Source organism: Arachis ipaensis, chromosome B3 (genome assembly GCF_059453495.1).
Source record: "Arachis ipaensis isolate K30076 ecotype BB chromosome B3, ASM5945349v1, whole genome shotgun sequence".
Lineage (NCBI taxonomy): Eukaryota > Viridiplantae > Streptophyta > Magnoliopsida > Fabales > Fabaceae > Arachis > Arachis ipaensis.
This window is the reverse complement of record NC_142438.1, coordinates 121,015,736-121,033,579: the sequence shown is the minus strand read 5'-3', so window position 1 is coordinate 121,033,579 and position 17,844 is coordinate 121,015,736. Positions and strand designations below refer to the sequence as shown.

General features: G+C 39.5%; 1 non-coding gene across 1 annotated transcript; it reads right to left on the bottom strand.

Annotated features, from left to right (window-relative positions):
• Window positions 1–304: 304 nt before the first annotated feature.
• On the bottom strand, window positions 305–412 carry LOC148572272 (small nucleolar RNA R71). Its single transcript, XR_015908555.1, has one exon. It is a non-coding gene; the product is annotated as a small nucleolar RNA R71 (small nucleolar RNA).
• Between the last annotated feature and the right edge of the window lie 17,432 nt (window positions 413–17,844).

Below are 17,844 nucleotides of genomic sequence, written 5' to 3'. Positions count from 1 at the left end.
TGCCATTGGAGCAAACAACTTTGAGCTGAAACCTCAATTAGTTTCTCTGATGCAGCAGAACTGCAAGTTTCATGGACTTCCATCTGAAGATCCTTTTCAGTTCTTAACTGAATTCTTGCAGATATGTGATACTGTTAAGACTAATGGAGTATATCCTGAAGTCTACAGGCTCATGCTTTTCCCTTTTGCTGTAAGAGACAGAGCTAGATTATGGTTGGATTCTCAACCCAAAGACAGCCTGAACTCTTGGGATAAGCTGGTCACGGCTTTCTTAGCCAAGTACTTTCCTCCTCAAAAGCTGAGCAAGCTTAGAGCTGATGTTCAAACCTTCAGACAGAAAGAAGGTGAATCCCTCTATGAAGCTTGGGAAAGATACAAACAGTTGACCAAAAAGTGTCCCTCTGACATGCTTTCAGAATGGACCATCCTGGATATATTCTATGATGGTTTATCTGAGCTATCAAAGATGTCACTGGACACTTCTGCAGGTGGATCCATTCACCTAAAGAAAACGCCTGCAGAAGCTCAAGAACTCATTGATATGGTTGCTAATAACCAGTTCATGTACACTTCTGAAAGGAATCCTGTGAGTAATGGGACGCCTATGAAGAAGGGAGTTCTTGAAGTTGATACTCTGAATGCCATATTAGCTCAGAATAAAATATTGACTCAGCAAGTCAATATGATCTCTCAGAGTCTGCATGGAATGCAAGCTACATCCAACAGTACTCAAGAGGCTTCTTATGAAGAAGAAGCTTATGATCCTGAGAACCCTGCAATAGCAGAGGTGAATTACTTAGGTGAACCTTATGGAAACACCTATAACTCATCATGGAGAAATCATCCAAATTTCTCATGGAAGGATCAAAAGCCTCAACAAGGCTTTAATAATAGTGGAAGAAACAGGTTTAACAATAATAAACCTTTTCCATCATCCACTCAACAACAGACAGAGAACTCTGAACAAAATGCTTCTAATTTAGCAAATCCAGTCTCTGATCTATCTAAGGCCACTGTGAGTTTCATGAATGAAACAAGGTCTTCCATTAGAAATTTGGAAGCACAAGTGGGCCAGCTGAGTAAAAGGATCACTGAAATCCCTCCCAGTACTCTCCCAAGCAATACAGAAGAGAATCCAAAAAGAGAGTGCAAGGCCATTGACATAAGCAAAATGGCCGAACCCAATGAGGGAGAGGAGGACGTGAATCCCAAGGAGGAAGACCTCCTGGGACGTCCAGTGATCAATAAGGAGTATCCCTATGAGGAACCAAAGGACTCTGAGGCTCATCTAGAGACCATAGAAATTCCATTGAACCTCCTTATTCCCTTCATGAGCTCTGATGAGTATTCCTCTTCTGAAGAGAATGAGGATGTTACTGAAGAGCAAACTGCCAAGTTTCTTGGTGCAATCATGAAGCTGAATGCCAAATTATTTGGCATTGATGCTTGGGAAGTTGAACCTCCCTTGTTCATCAATGAACTAAGTGATCTGGATCAACTGACATTTCCTCAGAAGAGACAGGATCCTGGAAAGTTCATAATACCTTGTACTATAGGCACCATGATCTTTAAGGCTCTGTGTGACCTTGGTTCAGGGATAAACCTCATGCCCCTCTTTGTAATAGAGAAACTGGGAATCTATGGGGTGCAAGCTGCTAAAATCTCATTAGAGATGGCAGACAATTCAAGAAAACAGGCTTATGGACAAGTAGAGGATGTGTTAGTAAAGGTTGAAGGCCTTTACGTCCCTGTTGATTTCATAGTCCTGGATACTGGAAAGGAAGAGAATGAATCCATCATCCTAGGAAGACCTTTCCTGGCCACAGCAAGAGCTGTGATTGATGTTGACAGAGGTGAAATAGTCCTTCAATGGAATGAGGACTCCCTTGTGTTTGAAACTCAAGGATCTCCCTCTGCAACCATGGAGAAGAAGCATGAAAAGCTTCTCTCAAAGCAGAGTCAACCCAAGCCCCCACAGTCAAACTCTAAGTTTGGTGTTGGGAGGCCACAACCAAACTCTAAGTTTGGTGTTGAACTCCCATATCCAAACTCTAAGTTTGGTGTTGGAGAGTCTCAACAAAGCTCTGCACATCTGTGAGGCTCCATGAGAGCCCACTGTCAAGCTATTCATATTAAAGAAGCGCTTGTTGGGAGGCAACCCAATTTTTATTTATCTAACTATATTTTCCTTAGTTATATGTCTTTGTAGGTTCATGATCATGTGGAGTCACAAAATAAATATAAAAATTGAAAACGGAATCAAAAACAGCAGAAGAAAAATCACACCCTGGAGGAGCATCTGTCTGGCGTTCAGCGCCAGAACAGAGCATGGTGCTGGCGCTGAACGCCCAAAAAGGGCAGCTTCTGGGCACTGAACGCCAGAACAGGCATGGTTTTGGCGTTCAACGCCAGAAATGGCACACAAATGGGCGTTGAACACCCAAAATGGCCACCAACCTGGCGCTGAACGCCCAGAGTTGTGTGCAAAGGCATTTTTACATGCCTAATGGGTGCAGGGATGTAAATCCTTGAACACCTCAGGATCTGTGGACCCCACAGGATCCCCACCTACCTCCACTCACTTCTTCTCACCACTCTCTTTCACACAACCCCATAAACACTCTTCCCTAAAAACCCTTCACCAATCACCTCAAACTCTCTTCCCCATCACCTCTTCACCACTCACATCCATCCACTCTTCCCCATAAATCTACCTCATAAACTCCACCTACCTTCAAAAATTCAAAACCAATTTCCCACCCAAACCCACCCATATGGCCGAAACCTTTCCCCCATCCCTTCCCTATATAAAGACCTCATTTCTTCATCAAATTCACACAACACATCCCTCTACACTCCTCTTGGCCGAAACCACATCTCCCTCTCCCTCTCCATATTTCTTCTTCTTCTTCTTCTATTCTTTTGTTTATTGCTCGAGGGCGAGCAATATTCTAAGTTTGGTGTGGTAAAAGCATAAGCTTTTTGTTTTTCCATTACCATTGATGGCACCTAAGACCGGAGAATCCTCTAAGAAGGGGAAAGGGAAGACAAAAGCTTCCACATCCGAGTCATGGGAGATGGAAAGGTTCATCTCTAAAGCCCATCAAGACCACTTCTATGATGTTGTGGCCAAAAAGAAGGTGATCCCCGAGGTCCCCTTCCAACTCAAAAGAAATGAGTATCCGGAGATCCAACATGAGATTCAAAGAAGAGGTTGGGAAGTCCTAACAAAACCCATCCAACAAGTCGGCATCCTAATGGTTCAAGAGTTCTATGCCAATGCATGGATCACCAAGAACCATGATCAAAGTAAGAACCCGGATCCAAAGAACTATGTTACAATGGTTCGGGGGAAATACTTAGATTTTAGTCCGGAAAATGTGAGGTTGGCGTTCAACTTGCCAAACATGGAAGAGAACGCACGCCCCTACACAAGGAGAGTCAACTTTGATCAAAGGTTGGACCAAGTCCTTATGGACATATGTATAGAAGGAGCTCAATGGAAGATTGACTCCAAAGGCAAGCCGGTTCAACTAAGAAGATTGGACCTCAAGCCTGTAGCTAGAGGATGGTTGGAGTTCATTCAATGCTCAATCATTCCCACTAGCAACCGGTCTGAAGTTACTATAGACCGGGCCATCATGATCCATAGCATCATGATTGGAGAAGAGGTGGAAGTTCATAAGATTATACCTCAAGAACTCTATAAGGTGGCTGACAAGTCCTCTACTGTGGCAAGGTTAGCCTTTCCTCACCTCATCTGCCACCTATGCAATTCGGCTGGGATTGACATAGAGGGAGATATCCTCATTAAAGAAGACAAGCCCATCACTAAGAAAAATATGGAGCAAGTAAGAGAGCCCATTCATGGAGCTCAAGAGGCACAAGAAGCTCATCACCATGAGATCCCGGAAATGCCTCAAATGCACTTTCCTCCACAAAATTATTGGGAGCAAATCAACACCTCCCTAGGAGAATTGAGTTCCAATATGGGACAACTAAGGGTGGAACATCAAGAGCACTCCATCATGCTTCATGAAATAAGAGAAGATCAAAAAGCAATGAGGGAGGAGCAACAAAGACAAGGAAGAGACATAGAAGAGCTCAAGGACATCATTGGTTCCTCAAGAAGGAAACGCCACCATCACTAAGGTGGATTCATTCCTTGTTCTTGCTTTCTCTGTTTTTCATTTTCTATGTTATGTGCTTATCTATGTTTGTGTCTTCATTACATGATCATTAGTAGTTAGTAACTTTGTCTTAAAGTTATGAATGTCCTATGAATCCATCACCTCTCTTAAATGAAAAATGTTTTAAATCGAAAGAACAAGAAGTACATGAGTTTCGAATTTATCCTTGAACTTAGTTTAATTATATTGATGTGGTGACAATGCTTCTTGTTTTCAGAATGTATGCTTGAACAGTACATATGTCTTTTGAAGTTGTTGTTTAAGAATGTTAAATATGTTGGCTCTTGAAAGAATGATGACTAGGAGACATGTTATTTGATAATCTGAAAAATCATAAAAATGATTCTTGAAGTAAGAAAAAGCAGCAAAGAACAAAGCTTGCAGAAAAAAAAATAGGCGAAAAAAATAGAAAAAAAAATAAGAAAGAAAAAGCAAGCAGAAAAAGCCAAAATCTCTTAAAACCAAGAGGCAAGAGCAAAAAGCCAATAACCCTTAAAACCAAAAGGCAAGGGCAAATAAAAAGGATCCCAAGGCTTTGAGCATCAGTGGATAGGAGGGCCTGAAGGAATAAAATCCTGGTCTAAGCGGCTAAACCAAGCTGTCCCTAACCATGTGCTTGTGGCGTGTAGGTGTCAAGTGAAAACTTGAGACTGAGCGGTTAAAGTCAAGGTCCAAAGCAAAAAAAGAGTGTGCTTAAGAACCCTGGACACCTCTAATTGGGGACTTTAGCAAAGCTGAGTCACAATCTGAAAAGATTCACCCAATTATGTGTCTGTGGCATTTATGTACCCGGTGGTAATACTGGAAAACAAAGTGCTTAGGGCCACGGCCAAGACTCATGAAATAGCTATGTTCAAGAATCATCATACTGAACTAGGAGAATCAATAACACTATCTGAAATCTGAGTTCCTATAGATGCCAATCATTCTGAACCTCAATGGATAGAGTGAGATGCCAAAACTATTCAAGAGGCAAAAAGCTATAAGTCCCGCTCATTTGATTGGAGCTATGTTTCATTGATAGTTTGGCATTTATAGTATATTCTCTTCTTTTTATCCTATTTGATTTTCAGTTGCTTGGGGACAAGCAACAATTTAAGTTTGGTGTTGTGATGAGCGGATAATTTATACGCTTTTTGGCATTGTTTTTAGTATGTTTTTAGTAGGATCTAGTTACTTTTAGGGATGTTTTCATTAGTTTTTATGTTAAATTCACATTTCTGGACTTTACTATGAGTTTGTGTGTTTTTCTGTGATTTCAGGTATTTTCTGGCTGAAATTGAGGGACTTGAGCAGAAATCAGATTCAGAGGTTGAAGAAGGACTGCTGATGCTGTTGGATTCTGACCTCCCTGCACTCAAAGTGGATTTTCTGGAGCTACAGAACTCGAAATGGCGCGCTTCTAATTGCGTTGGAAAGTAGACATCCAGGGCTTTCCAGCAATATATAATAGTTCATACTTTGTCCAAGAATAGACAATGTAAACTGGCATTCAACGCCAGCTTTCTACCCAAATCTGGCGTCCAGCGCCAGAAAAGGAGCCAAAACCAGAGTTGAACGCCCAAACTGGCACAAAAGCTGGCGTTCAACTCCAAGAAGGACCTCTACACGTGCAACACTCAGGCTCAGCCCAAACACACACCAAGTGGGCCCAGGAAGTGGATTTACACATCAATTACTTACTCATGTAAACCCTAGTAGCTAGTTTATTATAAATAGGATCTTTTACTATTGTATTAGGCATCTTTGGATTACCTTATGATCCTTTGATCACGTTTTGGGGGCTGGCCATCTCGGCCATGCCTGGACCTTTCACTTATGTATTTTCAACGGTAGAGTTTCTACACTCCATAGATTAAGGTGTGGAGCTCTGCTGTTCCTCAAAGATTAATGCAAAGTACTACTGTTTTCTATTCAACTCATCTTATTTCGCTTCTAAGATATCCATTCGCACCCAAGAACGTGATGAAGGTGATGATTATGTGTGACGCTCATCACCATTCTCCCCTATGAACACGTGCCTGACAAACACTTCTGTTCTACATGAAATAAGCTAGAATGAATATCTCTTAAATCTCCTAACCGGAATCTTTGTGGCATAAGCTAGAATGATGGCGGCATTCAAGAGAATCCGGAAGGTCTAAACCTTGTCTGTGGTATTCCGAGTAGGATTCAATGATTGAATGACTGTGACGAGCTCCTAACTCGCGATTGCAGGGCGTTAGTGACAGACGCAAAAGGATAGTAAATCCTATTCCAGCATGATCGAGAACCGACAGATGAATAGCCGTGCCGTGACAGGGTGCGTGAGCATATTATTCACTGAGAGGATAAGATGAAGCCATTGGCAAGGGTGATGCCTCCAGACGATTAGCCGTGCCGTGACAGGGCATTGGATCATTTTCCCGAGAGATGACCGAAAGTAGCCATTGACAGTGGTGATGTATCACATAAAGCCAGCCATGGAAAGGAGTAAGACTGACTGAGATCTACAAGGTGACCATAGCTTGCTTCATACCAACAATCTCCGTGGGATTCGACCCTTACTCACGTAAGGTATTACTTGGACGACCCAGTGCACTTGCTGGTCAGTTGTATCGAAGTTGTGACAAATTATGAATGTGTAATCACGATTACGCGTACCAAGTTGCTCACGTGCCAGGAATAGTTCGAGCCTGGACATCACAATTTCGTGCATCACGTGTCAAGAGAGTCAGAAAACGGGTTGTCTGCACGCTTTGGAGGGGCGTGCTCCACTTCCTCTTTTTTCTCTTCTGGAGCTTTCTTTTCAACTAGCTCTTCATTGGCCCTTGTCTCAGAGCCAGCTGTTTTACCACTTCTCAATTGAATAACCTTGCAATCTTCTTTTGGGTTCACCACTGTATCACCTGGAAACATACTTACAGACCTCTCAGGTATTTACTTGCTCAGTTGGCCCATTTGCACTTCTAAGTTTCGAATGGAGGCTTTGGTTTCCTGCATAAAACTCTTCATCATCTCCCAATCAGAATCTTCTTAGGATTTAGAGTTTGCATGCTGAGGTGGCTATTGCTGCTGAGACTAAAATTGACGATTATTGTGATTGTTCTGTTGAAAGCCGCCCTGAGAATTATTGTTGAAATTCTGAGGTCTCTGAGGTTGGTCCCTCCATCCAAAATTTGGTGATTCCTCCACCCCTGATTGTATGTCTTAGAATATGGATCATTGTTAGGATTTCTAGGACCACTCCCCATGTAATTGACCTGTTCAGAAGAGCATTGAGCATAGTCATAACTATCATTTTGCACAAAATTACCTGTCATGTCATAAGAGTCCTCCTAAGGTGAGTTTCGGGTGTTGATAGCTGAGACTTGCATGCCACCCATCTGCTGAGTAAGTAAATTTATTTGCTGAGACATAAGCTTGTTCTGAGCAAGAAGAGCATTAAGAGCTTCTACTTCCATAACACCCTTCTTCTGAGGAGCATCAGCGTTCACAGGATTCCTGTTAGATGAGTATAAATATTGGTTACTAGCAATCAATTCAATCAGCTCAATAGTCTCCTCCGGTGTCTTCTTCTTGTGCAATGAACCACCTACAGAATTATCTAAGCACATCTTAGACATTTAACCCAAGCTTTCATAAAAGATATCTAGTTGGGTCCATTTAGAGAACATGTCCGGAGGGCATTGCCTAATCAGTAGCTTGTACCTCTCCCAAGCTTCATAAAAAGTTTCACCATCCCTTTGCCTGAAGGTCTGAACCTCCACCCTAAGCTTAGTCAGCTTCTTTGGTGGGAAAAATTTAGTAAGAAACTCAGTAATAACCTTGTCCCAAGTATTCAAACTTTCCTTGGGTTGGAAATCTAGCCATAGCTTTGCTCCATCCCTCAGAGCAAATGGGAAGAGCATGAGTTTGTACACCTCTGGGTTCACTCCATTTGTCTTCACAGTATCACAAATCTGCAGAAAATTAGAAATAAATTGATTTGGGTCTTCGTGGGGAAGACCATGATACTGGCAGTTTTGTTGCACCAGGGTGACCAATTGTGGCTTCAACTCAAAGTTGTTCGCAGTTATAGGAGGCACTACAATGCTTTTTCCATAAAGATCTGCAGTAGGAACAGAGTAAGAGCCAAGCACTCTCCTTTGTTCTTCATTCCTATTCGGATTTGCCACATTGGCATTAACAGCATTATTATGATCCATAGTGGATTCTGCAGCCTTGCAAAGTCTTGCTTGTTGTAAACGTTGCCTGAGAGTTCTTTCAGGTTCAGATCAAAGTCTAAGAGATGATCTTTGTCTCTGTTCCTGCGCATAAACAAACAGAAAACAAGAAAAGGTGGGAATCTCTACGTCAGAGTGCAGAGAAGTCCCAGTGAGGTATCCTGTGTAAAATAATAAAATAAAAATGCTAAATAAAATAAATAAATAAATTTTGAAAATGATAACTAAAATTAAACAGAAATTTTCGAAAATTAACAGGAAAATTAAACAAGACAATTAAAATAAAATTAACTAGGTGACATCGAACTTAATTTCAGAAATTAAGGAAAAATAGTAGTGCTCTTTTAAAAAAAATATTTTTTTTCGAAAATAATAAGCAAAATTTAAATAAAATTAAAACTAAAACGCCTAATCTAAGCAATTAGACAACTGATAGTTGTTAATCACTATCAATCCCCGGCAACGGCGCCAAAAACTTGGTGCGGAATTTATAACCCACAAACTAACCGGCAAGTGCACCAGGTCGTACCAAGTAATACCTCAGGTGAGTGAAGGTCGATCCCACGAGGATTGTAGGACTAAGCAACAATGGTTGATTAATTTACTTAGTTAGGCAAACAGAAAATAGTGTTGGGTGTTCAAAAGACATTAAACAATATAAAGAATATTAAAAGAGCAAGTAAATAAGTTGGGAATAAAGTATAGAGAAGGCAGTTAAGGCTTCAGAGTTATCTATTTTCCGGATTGACTTTTCTTAATAATTTATTTTAATCATGCAAGATTTAATTCATGGCAAACTATATGTGACTAGACCCTAATTCCTAAGACCTTCCTAGTCTCCTCTAAAATTCATCAACTGCCAATTCCTTGATCAATTAATTCCAATTAGAGGGTGAAGCTTAATTCTAGTTTATATGCCACATAAATCCTAATTATCCAAATATAAGAGGATTATATGTCACGTATCCTGTTAAATCCAGATAATCAAAATTTAGGAGAAATTGTTTTCAAGCTATTGTTCAAGTAAAGAGCTTTTCCAAGTTATACAAGAACACAATTAGAAAGAGGGTCATACTTCCGTTCCACCCAAATTCATAGAATAAAGAACGAAAGTAATTCTTGAATTATAAATCAAAACATGAATTAAAATAGAAAAACAATAAAATCAATCATACAATAGACAGAGCTCCTAACCTTAACAGTGGAGGTTTAGTTGCTCATGGTTCAGAGAAAATAAGGATTCTAAATTGGAATGGAATAATGTTGTCCTGGAACCCCCCTGTTGGAATCCCCGTTTATATCTAATCCTAATTAATTTAAAATCTATCTTCTAAAACTAAAATAATATCTTTTCCTATTTTATAATAAAAATTAAAGTTTAAATCAGAATTAATTAAAGCAATCAGCATGTCTTCAATTGATGGATGGGGACCACTTGCTTCGTAGGGTCCACGCCTAACTTGGAGTGGGCATAATTATTCTTGTGTGAATCTCCCTTGAGTCTCTGCTATCCACTGGCTCTAGTTTGCATTTCTGGACCGAAAACTGGGTCAAAACTTGGCCTGAAATTGCCCCAGCATTTTCTACGTTTTCTGCATGTCGCGTATGTCACGCGTACGCGTCAGTTACGCGTATGCGTCGATGGTCTTTTTCGCGTGTCACGCGTACGCGTCAGGTACGCGCACACGTTGCTGAGAAACTTTGCTTTTCACGCGTACGCGTCAGCTACGCGCACGCGTCGCCATGGACAGCTCCAAATCACGCGTACGCATTAGTTAAGCATACGCGTCGCTCCTTGCTGGTCAGCTCCTTGGTTTCTTCTCTTTCTCTGCAAAAACTCTATCAAATTCATCCGAATGCTGCCTAAAATAAACAAAATTGCACAAGACTCAAAGTAGCATCCATAGTGGCTCAAAAATAATAAATTCTTGATAAAACTTAACAAATTAAATGCAAATTCACTAGGAAAAGATAGGAAAGATGCTCACGCATCAGGTAGCAAGTGTTACTCAGCAAAAAGGGGCTAAGATTCAACCCCCCTTTCTCTTAGCCACTGATAAACCATCACACTATTAAGGCTATTTTGATTGATTTGCTACTGAGTTCAAGAGTTACACTATTGGTTTAGTGTTATTGGTGCTGAGCTTTTGAATTGGTGCTCAGAGGATGCTTGTTAGTGTCATTTTGTGCCGTTTACACTTTGGTATGCCAAGAGTTCGACAATATGCCTCAACGAGTTCTTAATAAAATTTTGGTTCAATACTTGGAAATCAATGCTTACTTTCACATTCTTATTGTTATTATGCATTGATGAATGGATGTGAAATGCTTTTAATTGACTAAAATTTTTATTTTTGCATGATTGAGGTTCTTTGTTCAATAGTACAAGATTAATACAATTTTAAGCTCCTTGATTCTATATAATCCAAGTATGTTAATTTTGGATGTTTATTTGGTTTATATTAGGAACGCTTTTCAATTCTTGAAATTAACCTTGTGCTATTGACTATAGGAAGTACATTAGTGTTGAACTTGTTCCTCATACTTGCACTTTATTGTTGACTTGTTGTGCTAAATTTCTGTTAATTGGTGCAAACATGACGATAGGTAGAGGTGCCGCCGGTTGTGGCTGTAGCCGTGGTCGGGGTAGAGGGAGGGTTTCTTTTGGTACCTCCGGGACTTCTGGATCCTCTCCCTCTACTCCGACCACCCCAGTGATGCCACGGGTTGCGAATTTAGCAGACCAGATGTTCATCATGGTCCCTAACCCCAACTACGTGCCTCCGTCTACGGTGACGCTGTCGCCTCCTACCGCTTAGCATCCCGCATCTACAGCGACATCATCTCCAGTGACAGATGCTGCGACCCTGGAGTTCAGCCACGGAAGTGAGGCAGCTGATGCCCCTCCACCACCTCCCATCGTACGGTTGAAGATTTGGCTTGATGGCAGCACGAGGTAAGTATCACGTTGAGTCTCATGTATTTCCTGTTTATGGTTATCGTTGAAAGTGCCTGAAAATTGATTCTAGTTTAGCGGATTTAGGTTTGAATGCCTGGTTATTATTTTATGTTTCCTGTTTAGGTTTATTTAGTTGCCTGACTATTATTTTCTGTTTATTGATTATTGTTTCTGCTGAAAGTTCATGAAAATTGATTTCTGTTTAGTGGATTTAGGTTTATTTGGTTGCCTGGTTATTATTTCCTGTTTACTGATTATGGTTATTGTGAAAATTAATTCTTGTTTAGTTGATTTAGGTTTATTTGGTTGCCTGGTTATTGTTTTCTGTTTCCTATTTATGGTTATTGCTCAAAGTTTTTGAAAAGTGATTCTTGTTTCCTATTTACTTGATTATGGTTATTGTGGGTTGTTGTTAGGTTTACATCGAACAACAATACGTGTACTCAGGAGATGACTAATGTCATCAAGATGATGTACGACCAACCCTGGCCCAACTAAACAAAAATTTCTGCTAAGACCAGGGAGCAATGGTTTCAGAAATGGGCGGTAATTACTTTTCTTTTTTGATTTCAAACTTTTTAGCTAGTTTATATCATCTATCTTGCTTAACTAATTTTAAATTTTTTTGTTGCAGTTGTACTTTATATGGGACACTGAGCACGATCTTATCATCAGGAAGATATTCGACCATAGAATAGGTCGGCGGCTCTAGTATATGATGGATGATGTTCGTCAGGGGCGGGATCGTCAGATGCCTTAGCTCTGAGCGAAATGAAGAAGGATCTGTTTGTCATTGGGAGACTGATGAGGGATTCTCACATTGACGTCTCACCAACCGAGCTAATAGGACATTGGCTAAGTCGTCCAAGTACACCGGCGACTCAACCACCTTCATGAAGACTAAGGCCAGACTGGTATAAAGTGACTTTAATTTTTTTTAATAACTTAGTTATATTCTTTTGCATATCATTACTAAGCATCCTAATCATATTGTTTCAATGCAACACGTGTTGTCAAAGTTATTAGATCGCGAGGCGGCATTGGCGGAGACGTTCAAGTAACCACAAGCTGAAGGAGAACAAAGATTTGCTTATCAACGGTCTCAGGACCATTATATGATTAAACATATATATGATCATCTACTATAAAATTTTTAGAGACTAATTAACTGTATATCTGTTATACTAATTGCAATAACTTGTGTAACACAAGAGTGCTACACACAGAGACTAGAGGTTGCGGCTCAATTGTCTTTGCAAATTGGGGAGGACGCTGCTGATGGCTCTGTAGCTTCAGTCGTCGATCTTGATGCAGTTTGGCATGAGACCACCTCAGCACCATACAAGAACCACGTATACGGGCTGGGGTCATTCTTCGTCAGCAGCATCCGCACCTCCATGTTAAGCCCGTTGTCAGGTTCTGCCTCCAGTTGAGCAGTCGAGCCCGAGGAAGGCGTGGATTTGAGGCTGCAAGTGCATGAGCTCCAAGCAGCCAAGTCGTAGGAGATCCTCACCTGCGTGACGTCTATGGATGAGCTCAAGCTGGAGTGGAGAGAGTCGCTAGAACGGCTTTAGCGTATGGAAGCTCAGATGAAGGTTTACCAGGCCCAGATATGTGTCGTTGGCATTGACCTCGCTGGTGGCAGCACTGCTGCTAGTGGTACACGGACATTACCGCCTTCTGCGCCGCTGACTCAGGGCCACGAGACTGACGAGGATTACCTGGATCTGTAGTTATTAGTGTTTTGTTTAACTATTTGATTATATTTATTTGATGTACTTGACTTTTAATTTGTTTGAACATTGTATTATTTATTTTAAATAATAGGTTTTCATTATTTATGAACTCAACATTAATTGTGTAAAAATAAATTTAAATTTAAAATTAAAATTGACCATTTATTTCAATTTTTTAAAAAAAATTGACATTACCGTCTGATTTACCGTAGGAATAATCCGACGGTAATAGTGTGCGAAACAACATTTTTTGGCACCAACAATATCATTGAAAAAATTCTCCGATAACCAATTGGTTTTTTGAGCTGATATTCCGTCGCAGAATCCGATGGTAATTACCGCCGGACAAAAAGAATCTGACGATAACCATTTACCGGCGAGGTTTATATCGTCTGATTCATTCCGACGGTAATTTAATTACCGTTAAATTTTAATTGGTTCTTAGACGATAAATCCAACGGTACTCAGTATTTTTCTTGTAGTGACTAGAGCAAAATATAGGTAGCATTTGGTTCATGTCCATGTCTCTCTAAGACATGGATACGGCGGCACATGTCTCTCGTTTGGTTAAGTGAGACACAATTTTTTTATGGACACGGGAGGACACAGATGGACACAAAGACATTAAATTTGTGTACCTCCAAATAATTGAGACACTGAGACATAACTTGTGAGCACTAATTTTTTTTATCCTTTTACCCTTATTTAATTTTCAGAATTCCAAGTTCACCCTCCCTCTTCTTCTCTCATGCATCTTCCACCTCCATATCTACAACTCCTTCTCCTTCTTAGTAGTTCACCATCCTTCATCCTCCCTCTTTCATCTTTCCTTCTCAATATTTGCTGCTCATCGCCATCACTCTCCCTATTCCTTTTCACACCATGCACTGCCTCTCTCCCATTTCCTCTTCGCGACACCCATACCGTTGCCTCTTTCCTACTTTTCCTTTTCACCCATTGTGTCTTCTCTTTCTGCTTCACCCTCTTCCTCAAAAATTCAGATCTAGGTACATATTTTCTGTCGATTGCCACTGTTCCAATGTAAAGAGCAACTACGTCTGCTCATCCTTCTTCTCTCTCGAAGGGCTCAGGTTTCAAGCTGTTGTCTAGATCCACCATTGGCTTTGGTCTTCGATGGTGTTTCCCTCCATCCTCTCTCTGACGACGCTATTCATCCTCTACAAGATGAATGTCTCCTTTGATCTGCTCACCCTTCCTCCTTTATTCTCCCTTCATTGAATTATTTTTTGTCAAAAAATTGAATGTGTTTGTTATTTTGTTTGGGATGCATCAAATTGGATATTTTGTTGATTTTATAATATTAAATTTAATTTATATTAGGATATTATTATTTTTGTATTTGATTGAAGATAGTGGTGCCATTAATGGCTGATGATAACTCTGAGAGGGGGAGAAGGGCAAAAATGGTAGTGGGAAAATGGTGAGGGTAAAATTGATATTTTAGTGAAATTTTGAGTTGTATGTTCTACTGTATCTAAATTGCCAAACAAGATAAAAAAATTAAGTGTCTTCTTGTATCTATGTACTTCTATGTATTTTTGTCTATGTCTTTATTATTTTGAGACATCAACCAAACACAGCCATAGAGAATTATCATGGATATCCCTCTCCTACCACGTTTCCTGCTTCCCTAGAAGGTATCACTGATTTCTTGGTGGACCACATACAACCTATTTTACCATAAAAGTCTATACAAGTCATTTTTTCCTAAATCACTCTCACGCGCGCGTCTTACGCACGCACATTTCACATGCCTCTTAATTTAACAGATTTCAATCAACGCGTGCACGTTCTTTGTTGTGCCGTTACTGCACGTTCTTCTTCTTCTTCTTCTTGCTACACGTTCTTCTTCTTCTTCATCTCCACTTTTGTTATCGTCGTCACCAACACCACATCCTCCTCCTCCTCCTCCTCTTCCTCCTTCTTTTTTCACTGGAATTTCTTCTCTTCCTTCCTTTTCCTCCTCCTCCTCCTCCATATCTTGTTGTTAAAGATAATGAATAATTCAAGTTCAGATTGTCAATTGAACTAAAACGAATTTGATTCTTGTTTTAATTCCAATCAAGTAGCTACGTGTGGTTCGATTCAAGTTAATTTTTTCGTTAGTAGTTTATGATTTTGTAGGTGAATAATGTTTCATTATTGATGGTTTGAATTGAATGTAATGTAAAAGTTCTGCATTAAAATATTTTTCTGTATTTGCAGCAAATTTAGGCGTAACACAAAGTTATTTGGGTGTAACACGAAGACATTTAGGTGTATTCTTTAAGAATTTTTGGTGTATGTTTAACACCCTACCACACTAAGCTTTACGCTTAAGTCGTAAAACGAAGGTGGTGTAGTATTACGACCTCTAAAATAAAATGAGTACATATAATAGCAGAAGAATTATAACATGCTAGGAGCCTTGAAGAATAGGGAAAATAAAAATCGCGAGATAAAAGCGCAACGCTCAAGGAACGAGTTAACTTGCGTGCTAAGAAAACCATAACTATCAAACATAAGATAACAGAAGTAGGAATAGAGTGCCAAAGATACAAAATAACAAGCTCCTAACTCAGCCTGCGAAGTTAAGACTGGCTGGAAAATATTTATACATATATACATACATATCCAAAACCCAAAAGTACATATACACAATCCTGGCTCTCCATAAACCTCTAAGAGGATCAAAAAGGACAAGTTATATGGAGAAAAAGCTAAGTACATATATATACATCACTGTACAACAAAACTATACAACAATACTATCCAGTAACCCCCTCCGCTTTAAGAGTCCAGACGCCTAACGAGATGGCTCTTGACCTGCATCTGAAAAATAACAACATAGTATGGAATGAGATCCGGAGGTTCTTAGTATGGTAAAGGTGCCACACACATAAGATATAAGGTCCTGGAAATGCCAGAGGCAATCCTAGAATGCTGACACTTAGATTATAGAGCTTAAAGTATTGAACAGAAGCCATAAAAGGTGGTTTACTAAGGATATATAAACCTAACTTAACTTAACCTTAAATCTAAATCCCATTCTGCCATTTCTCCATACCTCCAACTCCATCATGCATTTCACAGACAGATAAACAGATAAAGGCAAGCACAGGAAGGTTACAAATACTGCAAATAACAAATACACATTTAACATGGCAAGTACATTTAGGCACACCCAGTTAAAGCACAAGCAAGTAATTCGAGTAATATGCATATGATGCATGCCTGTCCTATGGCTGATGAGGCTCATCTGTCGGTTATCCAGCCAACCCGACAAGTCTGAATTGTCCTTAGACTGTCCCCCGACGTGCATTCCCAAGAGTCTATGCATAGCTTTTTCTCAAATAATTAATATTGCTCAATGGGGGTAACATTCCCGGGAATTTATATAGTGTCCGGTCACACTTACGTCGTAGGGTCAACAGAGTATCGAGTTTTCAACCTGGTACACGTGGTCGCAAGCCACGACACTTTATCCAAGGAATCTCGTATCTCAGATTATTCAAATTTATAAGCCATATAAATAATTCAATTATAATTCATCAACATCCACATCATTCTCAATCGCTTCTCATTCATCATTATACGTCAATCATATTCAATCCTTATCCTTCATTATCACACCTCCCATTCCGTCCATCAATAGTTCCAATTCAAAACATAATTCATTCTTTTCTAAATGAATCAAACTTAAAACATGCTCATTTTCTTAATAACTCTAAATCAAACCATATAAACTTTGAATATAAATCTTTTTAGATAGTCATATAAACAAAATCTCTAATTTTTATAAAATTTCGGTAGCATCTCCTCTAAAACTCGGACTTTGCCACCCTTTTCGGGTACAAACCTGCTTTCTTTTCAATTTAACATACCCTTCATCATCATCATAACAGTCACCACAATAAATCTACCTTAGATCAACAATTATACTCATACAATATGTAAATCCAACAACCAAAATTCAACTAAGGACCATAATTCACTTATCCTAGGCTTCTAATACAAAATACCTCAAATCAATAATTCACTAAATCATTAGTTAATCAACAAGCACCATACCAACCCTGTTCATCAACAATAACATTCAACCATAATTCTCTCCAAATTAACATAACAACATTCACCATCCAAAATTAATAACTAATTATCCAATAAACTTCAACCAAATATATTCATCGACAAATTACTAAACATTAAACATACACCTGCATTCCAACTTATCCTATGGTCATCTAGCCTAAGTTTTCACAGAACATTATATATTAAATGCAAGAAATCTAAATCATACCTTAGCCGATTCCCAAGTATTATTCCAAGACAATTTTCCTAAAAGAACACAGCCCTCAAAACCTTAACTAATCCGCTTCCTCCAAGTTCCAGTATTCTCAATTTCAAACTCCAATTATTTATTCACAACCTAATACACATTCATAACACATATATATCCAATTTAATACTCAAAGCTCAAATTTAATGAAATTAAAATAAAATTATCATATCCTCACCTTACCCAAGCTTCACATAAGCAAGAGTGAACGTTTTTCCCAAGCTAATTGGATCCTAAAACATCAGAAATCAAAGAAATTCAACCTTCCCATTAAAAATTCGAAAATCGGGGGAAAAGAGGGTTGAGAGTGATTAAACAAGTTACTAGTAAAATTGTTCCGGTAGAAATATAGAGCTCGACGTGATGAACGCGTGGCCATAAACGGTGCGGCGATTGGAGCTCGGACGGAGAAGTT